This window comes from Schistocerca cancellata, chromosome 9, assembly GCF_023864275.1.
Source record: "Schistocerca cancellata isolate TAMUIC-IGC-003103 chromosome 9, iqSchCanc2.1, whole genome shotgun sequence".
Taxonomy (NCBI): domain Eukaryota; kingdom Metazoa; phylum Arthropoda; class Insecta; order Orthoptera; family Acrididae; genus Schistocerca; species Schistocerca cancellata.
In genome coordinates, this window is record NC_064634.1 from 288,636,999 (window position 1) to 288,659,948 (window position 22,950).

Consider the following 22,950-nt stretch of genomic DNA (forward strand, 5'->3'; position numbering starts at 1 on the left):
CAGTATCGCGTACAGGACGATTGAAAGGCCAGTGGATTCGCAGAGCTGTCATTCTAAGTCAGGTGATTCGTGTGAAAAGTTTTCGACGTGATTATGGCCGCACGACGGGAATGAATAAACTTCGAATGCGAGATAGTAGTTGGAGCTAGACGCATGGGACATTTCATTTCGGATATCTGAGATCCACAGTATCAAGAACGTGCCGAGAATACCGAATGTAAGGCATTATCTCTCGCCATAGGCAATGCAGAGGCCGACGGCCTTCACGTAACGACCGAGAGCAGCACCGTAGCGCAGTTTGCGTAGAGCTGTCAGTGTTAACAGACAAGCAACACTGCTTGAAATAACAGCAGAAATCAATGTGGGACGTACAAGGAACGTATCCGACAGTGAAGCGAAACAAAGCGTTAAAAGGCCAGGGCAGCAGACAGACGACCGACTGGAGTACCTTTCCTGACAGCACAACTTCACCTGCAGCTCGTGACAGTATCGGCTGGGCCTTAGACAACTGGAAATCCGTGGCCTGGTGAGATGAGTCCCAAACTCTGTTGGTAAGACCTGATGGTAGGGTTCGAGCGTGGCGTAGACCCCATGAAGCGATGGACCCAAGTTGTCATCAAAGCAATGTGCGAGCTGGTGGTGGCTCCATAGTGGTGTGGGCTGCGTTTACGTGGAATGGTTTGGGTACTCTGGTCCAACTGAACCGATAATTGACTCGAAATGGTTATGTTCGGCTAAATCGAGACCGTTTGCACCCATTCATGGACGTTATGTTCCCAAATTACACTGGAATTCTTATGGATGACAATGCTTCGTGACACTTGACCACAATTGTTCAGGCTTGGTTTGAAGAACATTGTGGATGGTTTGAGCGAATGATTTGATCAGTTTGTGCACTAAATCTTGCGGCGGCAACACTTTCGCACTTATGGATGACTATAGAGGCAGCATGGTTCAGTATTTCTGCATGGAATTTCCAACGACTTCTTGCGTCCATGCCACGTTGAGTAGCTGCACTACACAGGGAAAAGGGAGAAACGACACGACATTGGATGGCATCCCATGATTTTTGTCACCTAAGTGTACGCCATGACTAAAATCAGTCTCTGAACTTTTTGAATGGATAGTGTAGGTATTGTGATGTACATCTGATACGTTTCACAGAGCATTTTGTTTATAAATCTGGTATTAAAGGTATTTTTACTGTTCATGTACACACACGCCATAGTGGGGTGATGGTGGCGGGTTGGAGGGGGTGTGGGGAGGGTCGGGGGGTACACAGCACTCCTCTAAGCAACGGCAATACATGGTGGAAGACCCTTTGCTCGGATGCAGACTTGAAACCGTCCTGGCATACTCACAAAGATACGGTCCAAATTGTTGCACTCTGGTCGTTTCTGCGTAAGTCGCGCAGAGGTTACAGTCGTTGTCGATGTCCAAAGCAGCCCGTTTCAATCGCTCCCCCACATGCTCAAAAAAAAAAAAAAAATATGTTCAAATGTGTGTGAAATCTTATGGGACTTAACTGCTAAGGTCATCAGTCCCTAAGCTTACACACTACTTATCGTAAATTATCCTAAGGACAAACACACATACCCATGCCCTAGGGAGGACTCGAACCTCCGCCGGGACCAGCCGCACAGTCCATGACTGCAGCGCCTGAGACCGCTCGGCTAATCCCGCGCGGCTCCCACATGCTCCATTAGGTTCATGTCCGAGGGACAGACGGGATACTGGTGATCCTCGCGTGCTGAAGGAACGCTTCATGAGAACGGCACAACGAGCACGCGGGTTACTGTCCTCAAGGTGAAATTTTCGTCTAAGTATTGGGAACACTGACCCAGTACTGGTTGGAAAAGCCCGACCCTGCACCTCAGAGCAGTGAATTTGCCCTCAGAAAGTAAGTGAGGCGTTCGATAATACCTGGTTGTCTCCAAACACGTTGCCTGCGATTATCAAGGTACAAACAGATCCAAGTTTCGTCCGTAATCAACAGCTGACGCGAATCCTGGGACGTCCATTCCTTATGATTTCTTGCCTATCTCTAACGGTGTGGAATACGACGTGGTGCTCGCCATGCTCGTCGGGAAAGAAGATTAGAATCATGCTGTCGTTTACTAGCTGTTTGGTGCCATTCGTGGCGTCCTGTAATCTCTCAGAACGCCGAATACAGATCTGGAGCACTCGAACCATTGTTCCTTTGACTCGAAAGTCGTTAACATCGATCATCATGTGCACCTGTCGAAGGTTGGCGGACTGTGCGGTGTAAGTTCTAAACATTAACGGTCAGTTGGAACCGATTCCATGTCCTCACCACAGCACCCAGGTGCAGGGGTCGAGCAATTTCCGTGGTTGACAAGCTTTCTGCGCGTAACGTGATGATGTAGACCGTATCAGCTGTCGCGACTGACCTTCGTGGTATGCTGGATGTTCAATCTGTTGTTCCACAGACGTCTCTAATGCGTCTCTACTCGTGAAACGTTGAGTGCGGCGTTCTATCCGTATGTAGCGCTCGTGGTAACTATGTGTGTGTTTACAAACAACGTCAGGAGCGATCTTCTCATCGATCAGGAACAGTCACAATAGCAGCACACCTGCACGACACGTCGGGCTGATGCAACACTATTTGTTGACCTGTGTGTATGATAACTGTAACTTCATACTGGGCATAACAGTAATAATAATAAAAATAATAAAGGCAGCATTGCTTGGCTAAGGCTATAATTATGTTCGAACCTCATGTTGGTTGTGTTATACACCATCAGCCGTTTACAAATGTGAGCATACCAAGGCACAGTACCGTAGCACGCTGCTACAGAAGCAAACACAAGGTTTGTTTTAATCTGTCTGTTCCCTCAGACACGCATGCAACAGGCACTGTAAAATAAACTTTGTAACATGTGCCTGGACGGGCAAAACGTTGATAATAATGACATTGAACACGTTGTTATTTCACTATTGATATTATGGAAATGTAAATAACGTTACGAGCGTTAAGAGACGCAGGCAATGGGGTATTTGGAGGTGTGGATCGGTCCGTGGAGCGTGCGCGGATTGCCGAAGTGGTTAAAGTGACAGCTCGCGATAAACGGCAAATCCTGGTTCGGGTCTCGGTCCGGCACAAATTGCCATGTATCACTAATAGATGTTATTTCTATACTTGGTACAGTTGATGTTACATAATTTAGCCCATTGATGACTGGAGATGGGCTGTGCTAATTGGTTGTTGCTCCTCTACCAGCGTGCTACGGTAGTGTAGCGCGGGGAATTCAGTGTATACCAGGAATACTAACAAAATGTAATTACGTAACGTCATTTTTGTCTAGATGATAGTTAAAACTTGATGATTTTCTCTCAGAGGAAGTACAGTTGAAAATCAGATCAAGCATAGAACAAATGGAAAATAGACACTGAATGAGCCAACCTGGGAATAGGATCTGTCTGTATCCACTATGCGACTTAACTTCTGAGGTCATCAGTCGCCTAGAACTTAAAACTAACTAACCTAAGGACATCACACACATCCATGCCCGAGGCAGGATTCGAACCTGCGACCGTAGCGGTCGCTCGGTTCCAGACTGTAGCGCCCAGAACCGCACAGCCACTCCAGCCGGCCACTGGGAGAAGCTTCTATGAATGCAGCTGCAGTTTGACACACGGAGAAGACAGTATAAATTGCTGACTGAACGGTTTAATGGAGCCGCTGACATGTCCACAATTCTTAGGGAGAACATCTGCTAATCGCCCTACATCCCGATGACAATAAAAACACAGATAGCCAAATACACGCACAGCTTAGAATTGAATTAGATAACGAATATGACAATCGCATGCTGGAGTTACTTTTCGATTAAGAAGTTACTATCGCTTTCCAAGATCAATATTTGGAAGGGAACTAGTTACGGATGGCGTCTACCTTGAGGTAATGCGAATGACAGGTCCACTGATAGTGCCTTATTTGACGGTAATAATTGCTCATAAGTAGATTTCTGACGATCTGAGAAACAGCTAGGGTAGTAATGATTGAGAAGGGGGAGGACAGAGACCCGGCATCACTGAAAAGCAATACACTCATTTGGCTATTAATCGTCCTGGGCAAAGGTCAGGAGCGTCTGCTTTGTGACCGGTTGCAGGCGAACAGGGAGTTCTTGGGTGTAAACCAGTGCCAATACGAATTCAGAAAAGGGAAGTCTACAGATGATGCGATTAATAGAGCACTTCATATTGTAGAAAATTCGATAACGAAGTATGCAGTCAAGCTCAAGACTGACATCACAGACGCATTCGATAACCTTTGGTGGCCTGAGATGTTCTCACATGGCTATTGTTAAAACCACATACATAGTCCCGAGTGGAAGAGTTTCTCTCTCGAGAAGTCCTTCCCTGACACTTGACGGAATATCTGTGAAACATAGCACTGTTTGTAGGTATCTAGGAATTCTTCTAGACGAGAAAAGAAACTTTATAGAACAAGTAAAATCCGTTACTCAGAAACCGGCTAAAATTATGGATAAGACAGCACGCTCTCGCACTGGCTACTACAAATTACCATTGGATGTGGTGCGGTCATATCATGAAGCTATCTTCTACGCTACTGTGAGCTTCGCTGCCAGCGTCTGAGCGCATCGCATTCGACCGGAGAGCTCCAGAACAGTACTGCGACAAATAAAGCGAAGCGTACTTCTTGAGGCTCGCCGGTATCTTTCGCACTACACCTGACGAGGGTTTATTGGTGATTCTCAGGATATGTTCGGTGGATATAATGGTGCGTTGCAGGACATGAATAATACGATCGCATGTATGGGATCACAGGAGCTCATAGATACAGAGATTTCAGCGATCACAGGCCCTGAAGACCACGCGTTGCTTCCACAAACTGCCTCCATTCCTTCCTGTTTTATGCCCGGTTACTCCAGGTGTCTTCGATTCCCAGGGCTGCTAGGTCCTTCGCCAGGTCGTCCACCCAGCGCTGCCTTGGTCGTCCAATGGGGCGTTTGGTGTTTGGTTTCCCCGCTAGTGCCATCTTCGCCTATGGCCCACCCATTGTATTCTTTTGCTCTTTACCTTATGTAGGTTAGTTGGCTATCGCATCAGAAGGTAGATTCCCTCGTTTTCCCTCCTCTTCCATTCTCTTTTATCTAAAACTGGTCCCCATATCTTCCTCATTACTCTTCTTCCAAATATTAATAGTTTTTCCCTTTCTCGCATAGTCATGCTCCATGTTTCTGAAGCGTACATTACTGCTGCGCATATCAATGTGTTGTAGATTTTCATCTTAGTGTTCACTGAGATCGATTTAGAGCCGAGCGTCTCTCTGAGGCAATGCTCATATTACTGATAAAAGGACTCTTACACCACTGGACGTTGGATGAATGACAGTCCGACCGGGACAGAAAAATTGGATGATTTATTCACGAGAAAGGGCTTCAAAAACTGTGCAAGTCAGTAACGCGGTGGTCGATCTGTGGGCCTTATGCAAGCAGTTATTCGGCTTGGTATTGATTCATAGAGCTGTTTATGTTCTTCTGAGGGATATCGTGCTAAATTCTGTCCAACTGCCACACTAGATCGCCAGAACCCCCAGCTGGATGATTGGCCCTACCCTGCCTATAATGCTCCAAACGTTCTCAACTGGGGAGAGATTCGGCGACCTTGCTGCCAAGCACGAAGACGAGCCGTAGAAACTCTCGTCTTTATAGGCGGGCATTATCTTGCTGAAAAGTAAACCCAGGAGGGCTTGCCATGAAGGGCAACGAAACGGGGCGTAGAATATCGTCGACGTAACGCTGTGCTGCAAGGGTGTCGCGGATGACAACCAAAGGGGTCCTGCTATGAAACGAAATGACACGCCTGGTTGTCCGGCCGTATGGCGGGCAGGTTGGTATCCCAGCACTGTCCAGGGCATCTCCAGACACGTCTTTGCTGGTCATCGGGCTTCAATTCGAAGGGGACTCATCACTGAAGACAGTTACACGACAATGAATGAGACTCCATGCCGAAGACTTTTACGTGTCTACCCATCTAATCTTCTGAATTCTTCTGCAGCACCACATTTCAAAAGCTTCCAATCTCTCGTTGTCTCCCTGTATATCGTCCACGTTCCTATCCCGTACAAGACCACACTCCAGGCAAATACCTTCAGAAAAGGCTTCCTGGCTCTGAAAATGACATTATATGTTAACAAATTTCTCTCTTTACGATCTCCAGCATGCCGGAGGTGAAGCGGACTCGCAACTTTATCTTCAATAAAATAAACGGTCGAAGTGCGGTCATATGTTTCATGAGGAAGTCTTCTTTAATTATTGATGGTGAATAGTTTTGGACTTGCGTCCATTCTCAAACCATCCCATGGAAACATAAGAACCATCCTTTGGGAACATAGACTGGTTTGTTAATGGACATAAGTTCGAAAGTAGTCACCATAAATAAATAGAGGAGGCTTCCTAATGCAACTTATGACGGTAGTCCAACGATTTGTTTCATTAATTTTCTCTGTTTCAAAAAAACATTTTCTTGTTATCGCCAGTCTGAATTTCATATTTTTTTCTAATTCCACCATCATCAGTTCTTTTTGCCCCCAATAACAAAACTCATCTACTATTTTTAGTGTGTCATTTTCTAATCCGATTCCGTTGGAATGACCTGATTCAATTCGACTGCATTCTATCATTACTCATGTTTTACTTTTGTTGGTGATCAAATTATAAGCTGTTCTGAGGACATTACCAATTCCGTCCCCACATGTCCTTTGCCGTATCTGTCATCAGAAAACCTCACAGTTTTGTTGTCATTTTCCTCAACTTAAATTTCCTTGCCTGTGTCTCCTTTATTTGCTTGATAGTTTGGTCAATGAACAGACTGAATAACATAAGGGACACACTACAACCCTGTCTCAGTCCCTTCTCAATTACTGCTTCTTTCTCATGTCCTTCGACTCTTGTACATGGCTTCTTGTATTTTATCCCTCCTACGTTCAGATTTTCAAAGAATTTCACTGTTCTATATGGCAAGACGTTAAGAATCTACTGAATAGATAGACATTTTAAAAGTGACGAGACATCAGTTATGACTTGTGCCTCTGCGAAAATGCGGCCTGGAAACAACACTGACGATGCTTCATAGTATCTGATACTTTCTACTCGCACACCTAGACAGCATTACCAGTAATGTTCACATGAAAACAACGTGTTGCAATTGTTTTGACTGTTGTTGTTGCCCCTGTTACCATTCCAGTTAAATGTGCATTGCATTACACGTTGGCAATAGTGTTTACCGACTATTTGTAATGTAATGAGTGCATCCAAGAGCACACAGCAAGAATACACCGAATTCTCAGACAACTGCTCAGCCGAGAACACGAATCACAGGTTCAGCAGGTCTCTGTTCAACCTGTCCTATTCTGGGAAATACAACAAAATTTAACATTAGTTTCCAGTGAGAGGACACCGTTTTTAACTCTGTGGTAGCGATTTCGGCGTTATAAAAAAGGACAGATTTGGATAACGTCACAGAGGTGATTCTTACAGGATAGATACCAGGTAAATTTCTTGTTAGCAGATTGCAGTTACTGAAATACTAGACTCCATGTTATGGTGGCAGCCGTACTACAGGAAGACCAGAATTTCTGATGAAACTCAAAGTATTGGAAGACAAGAGAATGTCACATTCTCTACCAGCAGTTTTTCACAGTCTGTTTTTGGTCCCACGAAGAAGGGTTTTATTACGTTTCATACAAAGATCACTCACTTTTCACCTAGTCCTTGTACTGATTGTCCTGGGGAGAACAATACTTATTCATATGGAATTACGAACAGTGCAATGAATTAAGACTTTTATGATTCTTGAAATACGTACGAAAAAATGTACAGAAAAAATGTATAATTCAACGTAATTGTATTGAAAAACAATATTGATTTATATTATTCTTTGCTCTATGTTAAGAATATTAATAGCTGTGAAACAGTCGACTGATTTTATGTAATTACTTAATCTGGTCTTGATGTTGGATGAGGAGAGACCTGAGAGCCACTGTAAATGTACTTACGTTGCATTTTGGCTAAATATGTGAGTTCATTTGCTCTTAAGACCTTCAGCATCCCTACATGTTAGGAAACTAATACCTAATTTTCTCCGAATATCAGAATGCGCAATACAGCGTGAGCCTGTGAATGATTGTTGTCGGCCATTTCCACGGCCGCAACGTCTTATTTGAATATTGCCAATATTAAACGGCACAGAGCAACGGCAGTAACTTACAAAATCTGCATTTTAATTATATTACTTAACTTCAGTGAAATTTTAATTTATTTGCAAGGATTAATAGCAGTTTTCATTAAATTCTTGCGGTGGCCGCATAACGACTATCTTTTATATTAGCTACGTAAATTCACGGAAATTTACTTACTCCGAAATGTTCAGTGACAAATACGCCGCACAATAATATTTCTCTACGCGAACTCATGACATTAAAGCAGTATTAATGTCAATGTAATTGCAATGCAAAGAGAATCTGACATATCTTATTAACATATGAACTAGTCCAGTGCATCACACCGCTCTTTACGTATTTTATATTGCGAGCATTAAATCTTCAAATAATATTTCCATAAAAAAAGACTGTGCAATTTGCCCGTGATAAGTTGTGTTGTCACTTTAGTGTATGTGGAGTCATTTGATGTGTAACTATACGTATTTGTGCCTACAAATCATACAGTTTAATGAACTGTACATGTACACACAATTAAAGCACACCACTTGACATACAGAACGGAACACAACATACATATTAAAAACAACACAGTCTCCAATGTGATCCATTGTCATTGCTGAAAAAAAAAAAGATCATCCATCACGAAAACCAATTAAATCGAGTACAGTCAACGACAGGCGAAAACCTACGCTTCCAGGGAGAGCTTTGGAAATGGCCTGCAAACGACGACAGCCAAAATGTCGAGTGAATGGATGTCAGGTGTAGAATGATGAGCGTTTTCAGTATCTTTTCCATTTTTTTAAGGCATCAGTTTTTCTCCTGTACCATTGTTCGCTGCTGAAGAAACGCGTGTGGCACGAAACAGATCTGGCTTATTTGTGAATAACTAACGTTATGAGCAGTTGTAGTCCATTAGTGAAGAGAACGAGGTTCTTCGGATTTATCCAAGCTGTAGAGCACTCGATATACGGCAAAAACATTTAGGTGTTATGTTTTTCTAACGGCCAGGGACGGGGACAAGTCTACATGAAAGGAGGTTCCGAAACGGTGAGTCCGAGAAATTGCGATTCTGTCATTTGTATGGGCAGGCTGGTGGAGAAATGTGCTTGTGGTCGGGGAATTTCTCTGCGTGCATTCCAAGAACTTCGCACGTCATTGTGGTACTGTCGCCCATTCACATAAACAATGCGAGGACATCTAAATTCTAATGGAAGAGAACGGCAGCAGTCTTCTGCAGCAGGGGAAGAGCTTACGCCCAACCACACCCTTCGCCAACAACTCGTAAGTCCCGATATTCAAGGAACTTTAGAATCAAACCTTTCTACTTGAAATAGTTCAAAATTATAACTCACTTTTGTTATGTTAAATTGCGTGTAGTCAGGTTATCGATGTGTCAGTCATGTCTGGGGCTGTGATCTTGAAACGATGCTGATGACAATCAACTTTAATACTGGCGGAACTAAAGGCACAAGTTGACCAATCAATTTTTTTTTATTCACCAGTCTTCTGACTGCTTTGATGTGTTCTGCCACCGTTTTCTCCTCTGTGTTAACCTCTTTAACTCAGAGTAGCGGCCGGCCGCGGTGGTCTCGCGGTTCTAGGCGCGCAGTCCGGAACCGTGGTGACTGCTACGGTCGCAGGTTCGAATCCTGCCTCGGGCATGGATGTGTGTGATGTCCTTAGGTTAGTTAGGTTTAAGTAGTTCTAAGTTCTAGGGGACTGATGACCACAGCTGTTAAGTCCCATAGTGCTCAGAGCCATTTTTGATCAGAGTAGCACTTGCGGCCTACGTTCTCAATTATTTCATCTACATCTATATCTACGTGATTACTCTGCTATTCACAATAAAGTGCCTGGCAGAGGGTTCAATGAACCACCTTCAAGCTGTCTCTCTGCCGTTCCACTTTCGAACGGCACGCGGGAAAAACGAGCACTTAAAATTTTTCTGTGCGAGCGCTGATTTTTCTTATTTTATCGTGATGATCATTTCTCCCTATGTAGGTGGGTGCCAACAGAATGTTTTCGCAATCGGAGGAGATAACTGGTGATTGAAATTTCATGAGAAGATCCCGTCGCAACGAAAAACGCCTTTGTTTTAATGATTGCCACTCCAGTTCACGTATCATGTCTGTGACACTATGTCACCTATTTCGCGATAATACAAAACGATCTGACCTTCTTTGTACTTTTTCGATGTCATCCGTCAGTCCCTCGTGATGCGGATCCCACACCGCATAGCAATACTCCAGAATAGCGGGGACAAGCGTGGTGTAAGCAGCCTCTTTAGTAGACGTGTTGCACCTTCTAAGTGTTCTGCCAATGAATCGCAGTCTTTGGTTTGCTCTACCCACAATATTATCTATGTGATCGTTCAAATTTAGGTTATTTGTAATTGTAATCCCTAAGTATTTAGTTGAATTTACAGCCTTCAGATTTGTGTGACTTATCGCGTAATCGAAATTTAGCTGATTTCTTTTAGTACTCATGTGAATAACTTCACACTTTTCTTTATTCAGGGTAAATTGCCACTTTTCGAACCATACAGACATCTTATCTAAATCATTTTGCAAGTTGTTTTGATCATCTGATGACTTTACAAGACGATAAATGACAGCATAATCTGCAAACGATCTAAGACGGCTGCTCAGATTGTCTCCTATGTCGTTAATATAGATCAGGAACAATAGAAGGCCTATAACATTTCCTTGGGGAACGCTGGAAAATACTTCTGTTTTACACGATGACTTTCCGTCTATTACTAAGAACTGTGCCCATTCTGACAGGAAATCACGAATCCAGTCGCACAACTGAGGCGATACTCCGTAGGCACGCAGTTTGGTTAGAAGACACTTGTGAGGAACGTTGTCGAAAGCCTTCTGGAAATCTAAAAATATGGAGACAATTTGACATCCCCTGTCGATAGCACTTAGTACATCATGAGTACAAAGTTTCACAAGAACGATATTTTCTGAATCCGTCCTGACTATGTGTCGATAAATCGTTTTCTTCGAGGTAGGTACTTCATAATGTTCGAATGCAGTATATGTTCCAAAACCCTACTGCAAATCGACGTTAGTGATATAGGTCTGTAATTCAGCTGATTACTCCTACTTCCCTTTTTGGGTATTTGTGTGACTTGAGCAGTTTTCCAGTCTTTAGACACGGATCTTTCTGTGAGCGAGTGGTTGTATATAATTGCTAAATATGGAGCTATTTTATCAGCATACTCTGAGAGGAACCTGACTGGTATACGGTCTGTAACGGAGGCCTTGATTGAAGCTGCTTTGTTACACCGAGGATATCTACTTCTAAGTTTCTCATCTTGGCAGTTGTTCTTGATTGAAATTCAGGAACATTTACTTCGTCTTCTTTGATGAAGGAGTTTTGGAAAACCATGTTTAATAACTCAGCTTTAGTGGCACTGACATCAGTAACTTCACTGTTGTTAGCGCGCAGTGAAAGTACTTACTGCGTCTTGCCACCGGTGTGCTTTATGTATTTGTAGGATGTTTTCCAATCTCTATCTTCAGTTTTTCCCCCCTACAACTCCATGTAGTACCACGGACGTTATTCCGTGATGTCGTAATACATGTCCTACCATCCTGTCCCTTCTTCTTGTCAGTGTGTTCCACATGTTCCTTTCCTCGTCGATTCTACGGAGAACCTCTCATTCTTTATCATATCAGTCCACCTAATTTTCATCATCCTCCTGTAGCCCAACATCCCAAACGCTTCGATTCTCTTCTGTTCTCGTTTTCCCATTGTCCTTGATTCCCTTCCACAGAATGCTGAGCTCGAGATGTACGCTCTCAGAAATTTCTTCCACTAATTAAAGCCTATTTTGATACCAGTAGACTTCTCTTGGCCCGGAATGTCACCTTTGACTCCACTTGTCTGCTTTTTATGTCCTGCATCCTTTGTCCATCATGGGCTATTTTGCTTCCTAGGTAGTGGAATTCCTTCAGATGGCTCTGAGCACTATGGGACTCAACATCTATGGTCATCAGTCCCCTAGAACTTAAAACTACTTAAACCTAACTAACCTAAGGACATCGCACAACACCCAGTCATCACGAGGCAGAGAAAATCCCTGACCCCGCCGGGAATCGAACCCGGGAACCCGGGCGCGGGAAGCGAAAACGCTACCGCACGATCACGAGCTGCGGACTGGAATTCCTTAACTTCGCCTACTTCGTTATCACCTTTTCTGATGTTTAATTTACTGCTGTTCTTATTTCTGCTACATATCACTACCTCTGTCTTTTTGCGATTTCCTCTCAATCCATATTCTGTACTCACTAGACCATTCCATCCAACCGTTCCCGTAATTCTTCTTTATTTTCACTGAGGATAGCAATGTCATCAGCGGATCTTAACATTGATACCTTTTCACTTTGAATTTGAGCCCCACTCTTCAGCCTTTCTTTTATTTCTGTCTTTGCTTCTTCGACGTATAGATTGAAAAGCAGGGGCAAAATACTACATCCCTGTTGTACATTATTTTTAATCCATGCACTTCATACTTGATCTTCCAGTCTTATTGTTTCCTCTTGGTTTCTGTACATGTATATTATCGGTCATTCCCTATAGCTTACCCCCATTTTTCTCAGAATTTCGTACACCTTGCACCATTTTACTATGTCGAATGCTTTTCAATGTCGACAAATCCTTTGAACGTGTCTTGGTTTTCTTCAGTCTTTCTTCCATTATCAACCGCAACATCAGAACCACGTCTCTGGTGGCGTTACCTTTCCTAAAACCCAACTGATCGTCATCTAACACATGCTCAATTTTCTTTTACCATTCATATGTACATTATTCTTGTCATCAACTTCGACAAATGAGCTGTTAAGCTGATTGTGCGATAATTCTCGCACTAGACGGCTCTTGTAATATTGGTAACTGTGTGGATGATGTTTTTCCGTAAGTCTGATGGTATTTCGCCAGTCTTATACATTCTGCAGATCAGCACCAATAATTACTTTGTTGCCACTTCCCGCCTCGCCCTCCCCCAAATGTGTTAGAAATTGTGATGTAATGTTACCTATCCATTCTGCCTTGTACGGTTTTAAGTCTTCCAAAGCTCTTCTAAATTCTGATTCTAACACTGGATCCCATATCGCCTCTATATCGGCTCCTGTTTGTTCTTCTATCACGTTATAAGACAAGTCTTCCACTATATAGAGGCCATCAATGTACTCTTTCCACCTATCCGGCCTCTACTCTGCATTTAACGGTGGAATTTCTTCCACCTTTGCCTAACATGCTCTGAATGAATGTCATTCATATGATGTGAAATGTGGTGTCCTCCATAAAGGAACTAAAGGGAGAAAACTAACATTACTTGAAATTCTGGCCATTAACAAACACAAGTCAAAGAATCCTGACCTGGTCCTTAATGATCAAACACAGTTCCACTACTCTCCCTTATTAAAGTAGAAACCTGCTACTACTCCTGTCATCATTAGCTAATAAGCTTGTTATAACAGTTCTACACCCACATTCCACAGACGTCTTTCTACCTCTCCCTTTATTCGGTCTGTCCATCACATTCACCAATTTGTCCATATGACATAGTAGTCTGTGTCATTGCTCACTTGTAAATCATTTCTGTGTTATACTCTCACATAGTTTTAATACTTGAACATACTATAATGTAAGATTTACTTGTTCAGTGTCTCTTAACGTATTACAACATGCTTGTGTTTTGTTCAGATATAGTCATGAAATGTCACATATCTTTGTACAGCATTCTTTGTACAGCTATGAATGCTCGCTGAAGTTATGTGGACTATCTATTCAACATTAAGTTATCTTACGATGGCCTAAGAAGCCAAAATCCAGTTCATAACGAACTAATAAATATTGTTATGGAGCATTAATACGTTGTATTCAAGTTATTAATATGTCTGTGTTCCTCCATGAACCGACGGAATATTCCATAAATTTGTTTCGATTTCTTCACATTTTTCATGTAGCCATTTCGCCTTAGCTTTCCTGCACCTCCTGTTCATTTAGTTCCTCGGTGACTTGTATTTCTGTATTCCTGAATTTCCGTGAGCATTTTTGTACTTCTTTCTTTCGTTTATCAACTGAAGTATTTCTTCTTTTACCCATGGTCTCTTCGCAATTACCTTTCTTGAACCTATGTTTTTCTCTCCAATTTCTGTAATTGCCCTATTTAGAGACGTCCATTCCCCTTCAACTGAATTACCTACTGAGCTATTCCATATCGCAGTACCTACAGTCTTAGAAAACTTCAAGCGTATCTCCTCATTCCTTAGGACATCTGTATCACACTTAATTGCGCATTGATTCTTCCTGACTAGTCTCTTAAACTTCAGCCTACTCTGCACCATTACCAAATTGCGATCTGAGTCTATAACAGCTCTCAGGTATGCCTTACAATGCAATATCTGCTTGACGATGACATTATCTAACTGAAATCTTCCCTTCTCTTACGGCCTTTTCCAAGTACATCTCGTCCTCTTGTGATTCCTGAACAGATTTTTTTGCTACTACTGCATGAAATTTACTGTAGAACTAAATAAGACTTCCTTTTTTCTCATTCCCGGTACCAAGCCCTAATTTTTCCGTAACCCTTTCTTCTACTCCTTCCCCCACAACAGCATTCCAATCCCCCATAGCTATTAGATATTCATCTCCCTTTACGTGTTGAATTACCTGTTCAGTATCCTCAAATACTTTCAGTACATCTTCATCCTGCGGCGTCGGTATGTGCACCTGAACTATTGTTGTCGTTGTTAGTTTGCAGTCGATTCTGATGAGAACAACCCTATAAAGGAACTATTCACAGTACTCACTCTCTGCCATATCTTCCTATTCATAACGAATCCTACTCCCGTTATACCATTTTCTGCTGCTGTTGATATTACCCTATATTGATCTGACCAGAAATGATTGTTTTCCTTCCATTTCACATCACTGACCGCTTTTTATCTATATCGAGGCTTAGCATTTCCCTTTTCAGATGTTCTAGCTGTCACGTTCAAATTTCTAACATTCCACTCCCCGCCTCGTAGGATATTGTGCTTTTGCTGTTAATTCAATCCCATTCTCACAGTCAACTCCCCCTTGGCGGTCCTCTCCCGGACATCCGAATGGGGGACGAGTCTGGAAACTTTTGCAATGGAGAGATCATCATGACAATTTTTCAATTACAGGCCACATGTCCTGTGGATACACGTTACGTGTCTTTAATACAGTGGTTTCCACTGGCTTCTGCATCCTCACGCTGTTGATCATTGCTGATTCTTCCTCCTTTAGGGGCAATTTCCCACCCCAAGGGCAAGATAGTTCCTGAGTTCCTGAATCCCTGTCCGCTCCTCCACCCTCTTTGGCAAGACCTTTCGGAGACTGGTAGTGACTTCTTATGACGAAAGTCGGCAGCCGCCTTTGTTGATGTTTTCATTTTATTTTTTATTTGTTTACTTATTTATTTTTTTCAAGTTACCACTTCGCAATTCTGGCACCGAGCAAAGAGAGACAGTGATAAGGCGACTCATATATCTGTCCAGCTAACAAGATTTACGTTTACCTTGATATTGCTAAACCGTTTAAAGAAATTGCTGGACTGGAGCCTTTGAAAGCTCACGGCCGATTTCCTTTGGCATCATTCACTATTCGGATCTTTATCTCCGTCCTTGCTGTCCACGTCGTTGACGGGACGATAAATGAATATCTCCCTTCCTTCCAGTTCGCATAATTCTAGCCTGGAGGCCTGGACAGTTGCCCTGCTGGAAAATGCCATGTTCATTGAGAAAGGCATCAGCCATGAAGCGATCCAAATGTCACTGACTTAGTCATTAGCTTACACGGTTAGAACCAAAATTCTGGGGCAAGCCTAGGTAAAGTTTCTTACACAACAGACAACGACAAAGAGTGTAGATCCCAAAGTGCACGTATCGTAGAGACGGTTCTCTTGGAAGAACCGTCGATGTAATTAATAGGATCAGACAAATAGTTTGGAGAGCCAGCTGCCATACGTAATATTCAAGTCACGATGTTCTTGGGGGAAGTGAACTTTTAATTAAGAATTGTTTCAAGAAGCATGCACGTGGGGTTCACATGTTATGGTTCTTCTTTTGCATCAACCTTTTTTTAATATGACTAGTTTCGATCAATGGTTGATCATCTTCAGATCTATATAGTTGCATAAGCAACCTGTTGTAATCATATCTACATCTACATCTACATGATTACTCTGCAATTCACATTTAAGTGCTTGGCAGAGGGTTCATCGAACCACAATCATACTATCTCCCTACCAATTCACTCCCGAACAGCGCGCAGGAAAAACGAACACCTAAACCTTTCTGTTCGAGCTCTGATTTCTCTTATTTTATTTTGATGATCATTCCTACCTATGTAGGTTGGGCTCAACAAAATATTTTCGCATTCGGAAGAGAAAGTTGGTGACTGAAATTTCGTAAATTGATCTCGCCGCGACGAAAAAAATCTTTGCTTTAATGACTTCCATCCCAACTCGCGTATCATATCTGCCACACTCTCTCTCCTATTACGTGATAATACAAAACTAGCTGCCCTTTTTTGCACCCTTTCGATGTCCTCCGTCAATCCCACCCGGCAAGGATCCTACACCGCGCAGCAATACTCTAACAGAGGACGAACGAGTGTAGTGTAAGCTGTCTCTTAGTGGACTTGTTACATCTTCTAAGTGTCCTGCCAATGAAACGCAACCTTTGGCTCGCCTTCCCAACAATATTATCTATGTGGTCTTTCCAACTGAAGTTGTTGGAACTTGTAACACCCTGGTACTTAGTTGAATTGACAGCCTTGAGAATTGTACTATTTATCGAGTAATCGAATTCCAACGGATTTCTTTTGGAACTCATGTGGATCACCTCACACTTTTCGTTATTTAGTGTCAACTGCCACCTGCCACACCATACAGCAATCTTTTCTAAATCGCTTTGCAACTGATACTGGTTTTCGATGACCTTACTAGACAGTAAATTACAGCATCATCTGCAAACAACCTAAGAGAACTGCTCAGATTGTCACCCAGGTCATTTATGTAGATCAGGAACAGCAGAGGTCCCAGGACGCTTCCCTGGGGAACACATGATATCACTTCAGTTTTACTCGATGATTTGCCGTCTATTACTACGAACTGCGACCTTCCTGACAGGAAATTGCAAATCCAGTCCACAACTGAGACGATACCCCATAGGCCCGCAGCTTGATTAGAAGTCGCTTGTGAGGAACGGTGTCAAAAGCTTTCCGGAAATCTTGAAATACGGAATCAACTTGAGATCCCCTGTCGATAGCGACCATTACTTCGTGCGAATAAAGAGCTAGCTGCGTTGCACAAGAACGATGTTTTCTGAAACCATGCTGATTATGTATCAATAGATCGTTCCCTTCGAGGTGATTCATAATGTTTGAATACAGTATATGCTCCAAAACCCTACTGGAAATCGACGTCAGTGATATAGGTCTGTAGTTCGATGGATTACTCCTACTACCCTTCTTAAACACTGGTGCGACCTGCGCAATTTTCCAATCTGTAGGTACAGATCTATCGTAGAGCGAGCGGTTGTGTATGTTTGCTAGGTAGGGAGCTATTGTATCAGCGTAATCTGAAAGGAACCTAATCGGTATACAATCTGGACCTGAAGACTTGCCCGCATCAAGTGATTTGAGTTGCTTCGCAACCCGTAAGGTATCTACTTCTAAGAAACTCATGCCAGCAGCTATTCGTGTTTCAAATTCTGGAATATTCCATTCGTCTTCCCTGGTGAAGGAATTTCGGAAAACTACGTTCAATAACTCCACTTTAGCGGCACAGTCGTCGGTAACAGCACCATCGGCACTGCGCAGCGAAGGTATTGACTGCGTCTTGCCGCTTGTGTACTTTACATACGACCAGAATTTCTTCGGATTTTCTACCAAATTACGAGACAATGTTTCGTTGTGGAACCTATTAAAGCCATCTCGCATTGAAGTCCGTACCAAATTTCGCGCGTCTGTAAATTTTAGCCAATCTTCGGGATTTCGCGTTCTTCTGAACTTCACATGCTTTTTCCGTTGCCTCTGCAACAGCGTTCGGATCTGTTTTGTTTAGCATTGGGGATCAGTTTCATCTCTTACCAATTTATGAGGTATGAATCTCTCAATTGCTGTTGCTACTATATCTTTGAATTTGAGCCACATCTCGTCTACATTTGCATAGTCAGTTCGGAAGGAATGAAGATTGCCTCTTAGGAAGGCTTCTAGTGACACTTTATCCGCTTTTTTTAAATAAAATTATTTTGCATTTGTTTCTGGTGGATTTGGAAGAAACGGTATTGAGCCTAGCTACAACGACCTTGTGATCACTAATCCCTGTATCAGTCATGATGCTCTCTATTAGCTCTGGATTGTTTGTGGCTAAGAGGTCATGTGTGTTTTCGCAACCATTTACAATTCGCGTGGGTTCGTAGACTAACTGCTCGAAATAATTTTCGGAGAAAGCATTTAGGACAATCTCGGAAGATGTTTTCTGCCTACCACCGGTTTTGAACAAGTATTTTTGCCAATATATCGAGGGAAGGTTGAAGTCCCCACCAACTATAACCGTACGAGTGGGGTATTTATTTGTAACGAGACTCAAATTTTCTCTGAACTGTTCAGCATCTATATCATCGGAGTCTGGGAGTCGGTAGAAGGAGCCAATTATTAACTTAGTTCGGATGTTAAGTATAACCTCCACCCATACCAATTCGCACGGAGTATCTACTTCGACTTCACTACAAGATAAACCACTACAGACAGACACAAACACTCCACCACCAATTCTGCCTAATCTATCTTTCCTGAACACCGTCTGGGACTCGTAAAAATTTCTGCAGAACTTATTTCAGGCTTTAGCCAGCTTTCTGTACCTATAACGATTTCAGTTTCTGTGCTTTCTATTAGCGCTTGAAGCTCAGGGACTTTCCCAGCACAACTACAACAATTTACAACTACAATTCCGACTGTTCCTTGTTCCAAGCACGTCCTGTATTTGCCATGCATCCTTTGAGATTGCAGCCCACCCCGTACTTTCCCGAGGCCTTCTAACCTAAAAAACCGCCCAGTCCACGCCACTATTCATAAAAATACTGTGGTATGCAAGACATGATGAGTTGCTTTCACAACTACATACATCTGAGGATGATCAAGTAGTCGTGCAACAAAACAAATACGCAACTAATAAAGCCCAGCTAGCGACAAAATTTAAATATGAAAACGGTTGCTGAATCTGTCGCTACGAATATGTCGGAAATACTGACATAACTGTTAAGCTGGTTTGGCAGAAGACCAGCTATAGTTTGTCCTGTAATGCGAATGCGAAGGCGTTCCCTCCAAATACGAAAGGTCAACAGCCGATGAGTGTTCCGTGTACCGTAACGGCTACGTGGACTGTCGCTAATCAGCTTCCTTGTGTTCAGTGGCCAGCGCGTTCGGTGCTTCCTGCCCTCTCTATTCGGCAGCAGCGTCCGTGTGCCGTTTGGGCACCAGACGCCGGCGCGCCATATCTCTGGTCACGTTGATCATTTAACAGTCTTCAGCGAAGACCGTAAGAGGCGTTCGCTGGTTTACTTGGGACTATTGATAGCGTATACATAACGAGAACGAAATGCATTGTCATCAAGAAATGAGAGTTACGAGGGTTGCCCAGGAAGTAACGCACCGCATTTTTTCTTCAATAATTCTCTATTGAACATAATGAGAATCACACGAAAGAATGGTGTTTTATCTAGACATCCCATTTTTCCACGTAATCTCTATCCCCTTCTACGGTCTGCGTCCAGCCCGAAACAACTGGCATGAATGCTCTGTCGGTACCGATCCTCGTCCTGCTGGCGTAGCCAGTGCTTCACTGTGTGAATCACCTCCTCATCGTTCTCAAAATGCCTTCCACGAATGGCATCCTTTAAGGGGAGCCGGAGGTGGTCAAATCCAAAAATTTACGATTTTTTTTGCTACCGAAAATTAATTGGAACATTACTCTTTAATGTAAACATTGAATTATTGTTCTACTCGCCCTAGAAGTGGAGTTATTACCATTTTCCCCCACGCCTGCAGAGGAAATGGGCGGCCGCTGAATGCATCTAACACCCTCTCGTGACTTCCTGGCGAACTGCTTGGGATTTTCTCGGCCAGTTACGCATACAGCGCCTTATGTTACGCATACAGCGAGTGTGCAAGGGTTGGCTACATTGTTTTCTGTGACAAATGAAGCGCTAAGAGGCTCAAACGAACTTTGGGTTCAAGTAAGCTCAGTGATGGAAAGACAATAGGAGGGAGAGGCAGGCTTACTGATGAGGTGATTGAACGTCTACAGAGATACTATGGGTATGCTATAAGGCAAAATACTAGTAATGTTAGTGACATGCGAAAAGCAGTGTGGGCATTGTTCCTTCATACTGCCTCTTCCAATGAATACCCTCAACACAGCCTTTGCCCAAAAGATTCCTGGTGCAAATATAATGCAAAAAAGGACTATGATCACAAACATGGTTTGCCAGCAGCTGTGATAAATGCAATAAAACCAATTTTTCATGACTTAGCACAGCCAGAATTGTTACACAAATGTCTACACGGAGAGACGCAGAATCCAAAAGAGAGCGTAAACAATTTGATTTGGAAAGTGATTCCTAAAAGGGTGTTTGTAAGCATAAAAACACTGCACTTTGGCATTTATGATGCAATAGCAACCTACAACCAAGGGAACAGTGTGAAGTGTGAAGTACTGAAGGCATTAGGATTTACAGCTGGGGTGAACACTGTACGAGCACTAAGAAATATTGACAGAGAAAGGATAAGAGGAGCAGAAAGAAGAGAAAGGCATATGAAGTATGATGGAACAGCAGGCCAGAAAAGAAGAAGAAGACAGAAGAGGAAGCGTTTGGAGGATGAAGAAGAAGACCCTGATAATCCATCCTATAGTGCAGGAATGTATTGAGAAACTTTGATAGCCATTTCCCGTAAATGAGACTTTTTCGAATATAAGGAACATTTTCTCAAAATCCACTCAAGCTAGAGAGATGAAATTTTTATACAGCACTCCTAGTGGTCAAACTTACATTGTAACACAGCCATTTGGCAATATGTTCAGTAGTTTCATTTCAGTTTAATTATAAAATCAATTATTTGTAAAAAAATTTGGGTCATTAATAAAAAAAAAATTGGAAGGAAACTAGAAAAGATACTCCAAAATCCCTCTGTCATAACTGCAATACTAAACCACTCTATATGTAAAAAAAAATTCAAATTTTTCTATTTGGTAGTTTATTCATAAATGTTCCTCAAACTTAGTGATTTTAACATGGGCAGCGTAGGCACCTCCGGCTCCCCTTAATGGTCCAAACAAATCGAAGTCCGAGGGGGCTAGGTCAGGTGTGACAGCCGTGGATGGTCTCTCCGACCGTTGCAAATCGTGGAGCTCTGCCAAACCGCTTTCTGATAACCTCACCCTCCGTGCCCAGCGACTAACTGTACTTCTGTCGACAGCTCCATAGACTTTGCACAAGCGTTTGTGAATATTCCCTACAGTTTCTTTCTCTGCAGTGAGAAATTCAATGAGGGTCCGTTGCTTGCAACATACATCACCTACAGACGCTATTTTGAAACCGTCCTGCAGCTACGTTATCTGTCGGAAATGACGGCCGTAGCACTGTTTTCGGCTGAGAAAAAAAAATGCGGTGCATTACTTTCTGGGCCACCCTCGTACATTCACACAGTTGCTGACGCTTCGGGGGCTCGCTGGCTGAGATGCACTTCTGGATAATGTGCTGCAGATGTCAATGTTTGGTTTCGAGTATTTCGGTGAACGCATTGCTGTGAGTGAAGGTGATAGGATAGAGGCATTTAGTGGGTGGTGAACTTGTTGTCCCCATGTGGCTGACAGATTACCATTAACAACGGTTAGTGACATGCGGCTCGTGTTTGCGTTGCATAGATAACGTCTGCGAGCGCAGACACTCTCTTTCTCTCTCTCTTTCACACACACACACACACACACACACACACACACACACACACACAAGCGCGCGCGCACACACAACCACGCACAGAGAGAGAGAGAGAGAGAGAGACAGTGTAGTGGTTAATAAAAAAAAGAAAAAGAGAAGAAAAGAAAAGGTTGAAAATGTGGGAAGAAATCGTGAGTAAAAAGGGGTTTTTGAAATTGTTAATGACCGTGAAAAAGGGAAAGAATGAAATGCCAATCGGACTTCATACTACAGAAAAGTTATCGGACTTCGTGATTCGGAAAAGCTATTGTTGGGGTGGTCCTTGTGGCGTTTCTGAGCAAAAGTCAAACCAATTTCCACTACAAAAATTATTTGAAAGAGAACAGAGAATAACAAAATGTAACTGACAGGGGGAAATGGTGTAGATAAGAGTTCATCCTTTACCATGTTAACATGTCTTCTTTCGTGCGGCGTCCAGGTCTTCAAAAATTCCTACTTCATTTCTGCATGGAAAGTAGTAGCTGCTCCGAAGTCTTGCAATCGTCCAGGAATCACTAATTTATACAAATTAAAATCATCTTGATACTGAATGCAATTTATTTTACGTTGCTACTTCCATCCTACGAATTTCATAACAACTTCCACAATACGTCTACACATTAATAAGTTTTTTTTTTCATCCGACCAAGACTAGCTAATAAATTTTTACGTCTGAATTAAGCTTCCGCTCTCGAGAGACAATAGACGGATAGAAAACAA